At 45.1% G+C, this 5,824-nt stretch overlaps 1 pseudogene; it reads right to left on the bottom strand.

The window, feature by feature from the left end:
• Positions 1-1,031: 1,031 nt before the first annotated feature.
• LOC129138879 (protein FAM136A-like) lies at positions 1,032-2,756 on the bottom strand (annotated as a pseudogene).
• Between the last annotated feature and the right edge of the window lie 3,068 nt (positions 2,757-5,824).

Raw genomic sequence — 5,824 nt, forward strand, 5'->3', positions numbered from 1 at the left:
TGAACTTCCTGTGGTCAGGGGTTTGTCTCAATTGGGCTCTGTTCATTCAGGGGCTATGTAAGCAATGCTGGATTTAGGCTTTCATTGCATTCTGTTATATGAAAACCAGGTTTTTCCAAATCCACTACTTCACAACTCTCTTATAATCAACCAAGTAGCCAGCAACTCCTTCTTTCCTGCTCATTCCTGGATACTGGTATATATCACAACCAAAACCTCCTTTTCTTCCAGGGGAAAATGTGAGGGGAAGATCGTCCTGTCATTCTTCAGCAGACAGCCTCAGGGCCCATCGGCCAATAAGAGGGAAGCTCTGTTTCCCATAATTAGTGTGATGTCACTGCTCATGTTTTTGTGTGGTCCCCAGGCTGAAAGATGCAGTGTGTAAGAATTTTAAGAAGTGCACATCCACACCTTGATGGCCAGAAGAGGGTATCCACAAGGAACCTTTCAAACTTCTTATCTAAACTACTCTCCCTCCCAATTGCACATCTTAAAATCAACTTTATGCCCTTGAGTAAATAATTTTAAAAACCAAGGAAACAAAGACCCTGAAAATTCTTTTCCTCTTCCAAGTTAGTGACCTCATGGATTTTGTTGCCCAGCTTCTGGAAAATGGTGTGGTGATGCCTCTGGGAAACAGGAGGTTGGCAACGAACAGAAACAGCTCTCCTCAAACTCCACCGAATCTGCCCTACCAGCCTGGTGGGCCCTGTGGAGGAAGAAGAATTTGGTCCTGCAGAGGGGTCTGGCTTGTGACAAGGGAGATCCCTACTGCCAGGACAAGCCCTGGCCACAGAAAATATCGACTTGAAAATATTTTCCTGTAATATCTCTGACCCAAATTTTAGCACCGTTTTTTTCCATTTCACTTTTTAGGATTGAACCAGTTTCCAGAGGCAAGTGGCATATGCCTTACACTTGGTGCCATCCTTAATTTCTTCATTCATGAACTTGGCTTAAAAGATTAAACTTCCCATTCCTTTTAAAAATATATTTTTGCACTCAGCCCCCATGGCCACTGGCAAAGACTTTTATTTCCCAGTGGATAAGAGAGACACCTTCCTTGCCTTGCTCATGGTCTGGATGAGGTGCGTGTGGCCATCCACACCCTTGGTCACACAATCGTCCAGTGGCTGCTTCACCTGCAGCTCCTTCCTCCCTGCATCTGTTGAATCTTTGGCTTTGTCATTGCAATGCATGGTACACCCGGTCAGGCAGTCCTGGAACTTCTCCAGCTAGCTGGTCCCCAAGGCTTGGGCTTGAGCCAGAGGCACATGCCAGCACTCAATGCACCGGTGCACCTGCTGCATGTGCACAACAGCTGGTGCTGCACCAGAACATGAGGCCCTGCAGCTTCCGGATGGTCTATCTCTCCAGACTCTTCACCATGGAGTCCACCTCCTGCACCTGCAGCTGCTGCAACTCCACTACAATGAGTCTGCACTGCCCCCCTATTTCTTACTATCTTCCTGTGTTCCATGCCCACACATGATCTGCCTCTGCCCATCTCCTTCTGTCTTCCTGAGATCTCTGCTGACACATGACCTGGGTATGCTCATCTCTTTCTTTATTTCTGTGTTCCAAATCCCATATGTTCTGTAATTGTCCTTCAGTTAGTCACTTTCAGTGATCCATACCCACACATGATCTACTCTACCCATCTCTTACTGCCTTCCTCACATTCATACCACACATGATCTAGGTCTGCTAATCTCTTTCTGTCTGTCTGTGTACCATATCCACACATATTCTGCCATTTCCTATCATCAGTTACTGGATTCCTGTGCTCCATACCCACACATGATCTGACTCTGCCCGTCTCCTTCTGTCTTTCTGAGCCTCATACCCACATATGACCTGGTTCTGCCCATTTTCCTGGGCCTTCCTGAGCCTCACACCCACTGATGATCTGTATCTTGTCACCTCTTCCTGTCTTCCTGAGCATCACACCCACACATGATCTGCCTCTGATCACCTCTGTCTGTTTTCTATGCCTCCCCCACACACGTGATCTGTGATTTCCTATCAGTTAATACTTTCCTGTGTTCCATACCCACACATGATCTGGCTCTGCTCATCACATTCGTTCTTCCTGAGGTCCATACTCATACATGAAGGGACACTTTTACTGTCTTTCTGACATTCATACCCACACACGACCTGCCTCTTTCCATTGCTTACTGACTCCCTCATAGTCATACTCACACATTATATGATTCTGCCCATCTCCCACTATCTCCCTGGAATTCACACCCAAACATGATCTGCCTCTGCCCATCTCTTACCTTCTTTCTGACATTCATATGCACACATGATGTTTTGCCCATCTCTTTCTGTCTTCCTGACACTCATACCCACACATGATCTGCCTCTGCCCATCTCTTACTGTCTTCGTGTCACTCATACCCACACATGATCTGCCTCTGCCCATCTCTTGCTGGCATCCTGACATTGATACCCAACATACCTGTCTCTGCCCATCTCTTTCTTCCTGACATTCATACACACACATGAGCTGCCTCTGCCCATCTCTTACTGTGTTCATGACATTCGTACTTGCACATGATCAATTTTGCCCATCTCTTCCAGTCTTCCTGACATATATCCTCGCATATGATCTGCCTTTCCCCATCTTTTACTGTCTGCTTGACATTCCTCCCCGCACATGATTTGCCTCTATCTTTGCTGTCTTTCTGAAGTTCATACTCACACATGATCTGACTCTGCTCATCTCTTACTGTCTTCCTGGAATTCATACCCACAGATGCTCTGCCTCTGTTTATTTCTGACTGTCTTTCTGACATTCATATTTACAAATAATCTGCATTTTCCAGTCTCTTACTATATTCCTAAACATTCATACCCACACATGATCTGCCCCTGCCCATGTTTTACTGTCTTCCTGATAGTCATACCCATACATGATCTTCCTCTTCCCATATCTTGTTGTCTTTTTGACATTTATACACACACATGATATGACTCTGTGCATTTTTTGTCTTCCTGAGACTCATTTCCACACAGGATCTGGCTATGTTCATAAGTGTCAGTCATACTGTGTCATATGCACACATAATCTCTCCCTACCCATGTTTTTCAGTTTTCCTGTCATCCATACCCATCTATTACTTGGCTATCTCCATCTTTTTCATACTTTCTCTGTTCCATTCTCTGATACGATTTTTCACTTGTCTTCACTTTGTCTTCCTGTGACCCATTCCCACAAAAGATCTGGTTCTTCTCTACAAATTCTGTCTTCCTGAAATGCACACCCACTTATTGTCTGGCACTGCTGATTTCCTACTGTCTTCCTAAGATTCCTACCTACACAAGAAGGGGCTATGCCCATTCCATTCTTGTTTGTTTCTTTCACACTCACACGTGATCTGCCTTTGCCCATCTCTTATGTCTTCCTGACATTCATAACACACATTATCTGCCTCTGACCATCTCTGTCTTCCTGACATTCATACTCACACTTTATCTGCCTCTGCTCATCTTTTACTGTTATCCTGACATTCATATCACACATAATGTGCTAGGTATAACTTTTACTGTCTTCCTGAGACTCTTGCCACACCTGATCTACCTCTGCTTATCTCTTACTGTCCTGATGTTCATAGCCACACATTATCTGCCTCTGCCCATCTACACCTGATCTACCTCTGCTTATCTCTTACTGTCCCGACGTTCATAGCCACACATTATCTGCCTCTACCCATCTCTTACTGCCCTTCTGATATTCATTCCTACACGTGACCCGCCTCTGCCCATCTCTGTTTTCCTGACATTCACAGCCACACATGATATGTCTTGTCCTACTCTTACCGTCATCCTGACCTTCATACCAAAGGTGATCTGCCTCTCCACTTCTTACTATCTTCCTGACATTCACACCACACGTGACGTGCTAGGCTTATCTTTTACTGTCGTCCTGACATTCATACCACACCTGATCTGCCTCTGCCCATATCTTACTGTCTTTTTGACATTCACACCAACACATGATCTACCTCTGCCAATGCCTTTCTGTATAATTGACATTCATAACCACACATGATCTGCTCTACCCACCACTTACTTGCTCCCTGACATTGATACCACATTGATCTGCCTCTGCCCATCTGTTACTGTCATCCTGACATTCATACCACACATGACCTGCCTCTGCCCATCTCTAACCGGTTTTGTGAGATTCATACTCACACATGATCTGTCTCTGTCCATGCCTTACTGTCTTCCTGACATTCACATCCAAAGATGATTTGCCACTCTCCATGTCTTACTGTTTTCCTGAGATTCATACCCACTCATTATCTGCTCTGCCCATCGCTTCCTGTCTTCCTGACATTCATACCACACATGATCTGCCTGTGCCCACCTCTTATTGTCTTCCCGACTTTCATAACCACACATGATCTGCCTCTGCCCATTTCTTACTGTCTTCCTGACACTCATGCCACACATGATCTGCCTGTACCCATCTGTCACTGTCTTTTTGACACTAATACTCACACACGATCTGCCTCTGCCCATGTTTTATTGTCTTCCTGACATTCATAACCACACAAGATCTGCCCCTGCCCATCGCTTACTGTCTTCCTGAAATTCATATCACACATGGTCTGCCTGTGGCGGTGTCTTACTTTCTTTCTGACATTCATACCACACATGACATGCCCCTGCCCATCTCTTCCTGTCTTTTTTTACATTCATACACACACACGATCTGCTCTGCCCATCTCTTAGTCTCTTTCTGACTTTCATACCACACATGATCTGCCTCTGCCCATGTCTTATTGTCTTCCTGACATTCATATTCACACAGGATGTGCCTCTGCCCATCTCTTACCTTCTTTCTGACATTCATATGCCCACATGATGTTTTGCCCATCTCTTCCTGTCTTCCTGACATCCATACCACACATGATCTGCCTCTGCCCATCTCTCTCTGGTTTTCTGACATTCATACCACACATGACCTGTATCTTGCCATCCCTTGCTGTCCTCCTGACACTCATACACACACATAATCTGCTTCTGCCCGGCTCTTATGGTCTTTCTGACATTCATAAATATACATGACCTGCCTTTGCAAATTCTTTACTGTCTTCCTGACATTCATAACTATGCATGATCTGTCTCTGTCCATTTATTACCATCTTTCTGACACTCATACCCATGCATGATCTGCTGTGCCCATCTCTTCCTGTCTTCCTGTCATTGATACCACACATTATCTGCCTCTATCTCTTACTTTCTTCCTGACATTCATACCCACACATGATCTGTCTCTGGCCATCTCTTACTGTTTTTGTGTCATTCATACCCACACGTGATCTGTCTCTGCCCATCTCTATTTTCATGACATTCAGACCACACGTGATATGCCACTGCCCATCTCTTACTGTCTTTGTGACATTCAGACCACACATAATCTGCATTTACCGGTCTCTTACTGTCTTCCTGACATATATACTCACATATGATCTTCTCTGCCCACCACTTCCTTCCTTCCTAATATTGACACCAGACACGATCTGCCTCTGCCCATCTCTTACAGTCTTCCTGACATTCATACCCACGCATCATCTGTCTCTGCCCATCTATTACCATATTTTTGACATTCATACCCACACATGATCTGCTCTACCCATCTCTTCCTGTCTTCCTGACATTGATACCACACATGATCTGCCTCTACCCATCCCTTACTGTCTTCCTGACACATATACTCACATATGATCTGCTCTGCCCATCACTTCCTTTCTCACATTGATACCACACATGATCTGCCTCTACCCATCGCTTACTGCTTCCTGAC

This window comes from Pan troglodytes, chromosome X, assembly GCF_028858775.2.
Source record: "Pan troglodytes isolate AG18354 chromosome X, NHGRI_mPanTro3-v2.0_pri, whole genome shotgun sequence".
NCBI lineage: Eukaryota > Metazoa > Chordata > Mammalia > Primates > Hominidae > Pan > Pan troglodytes.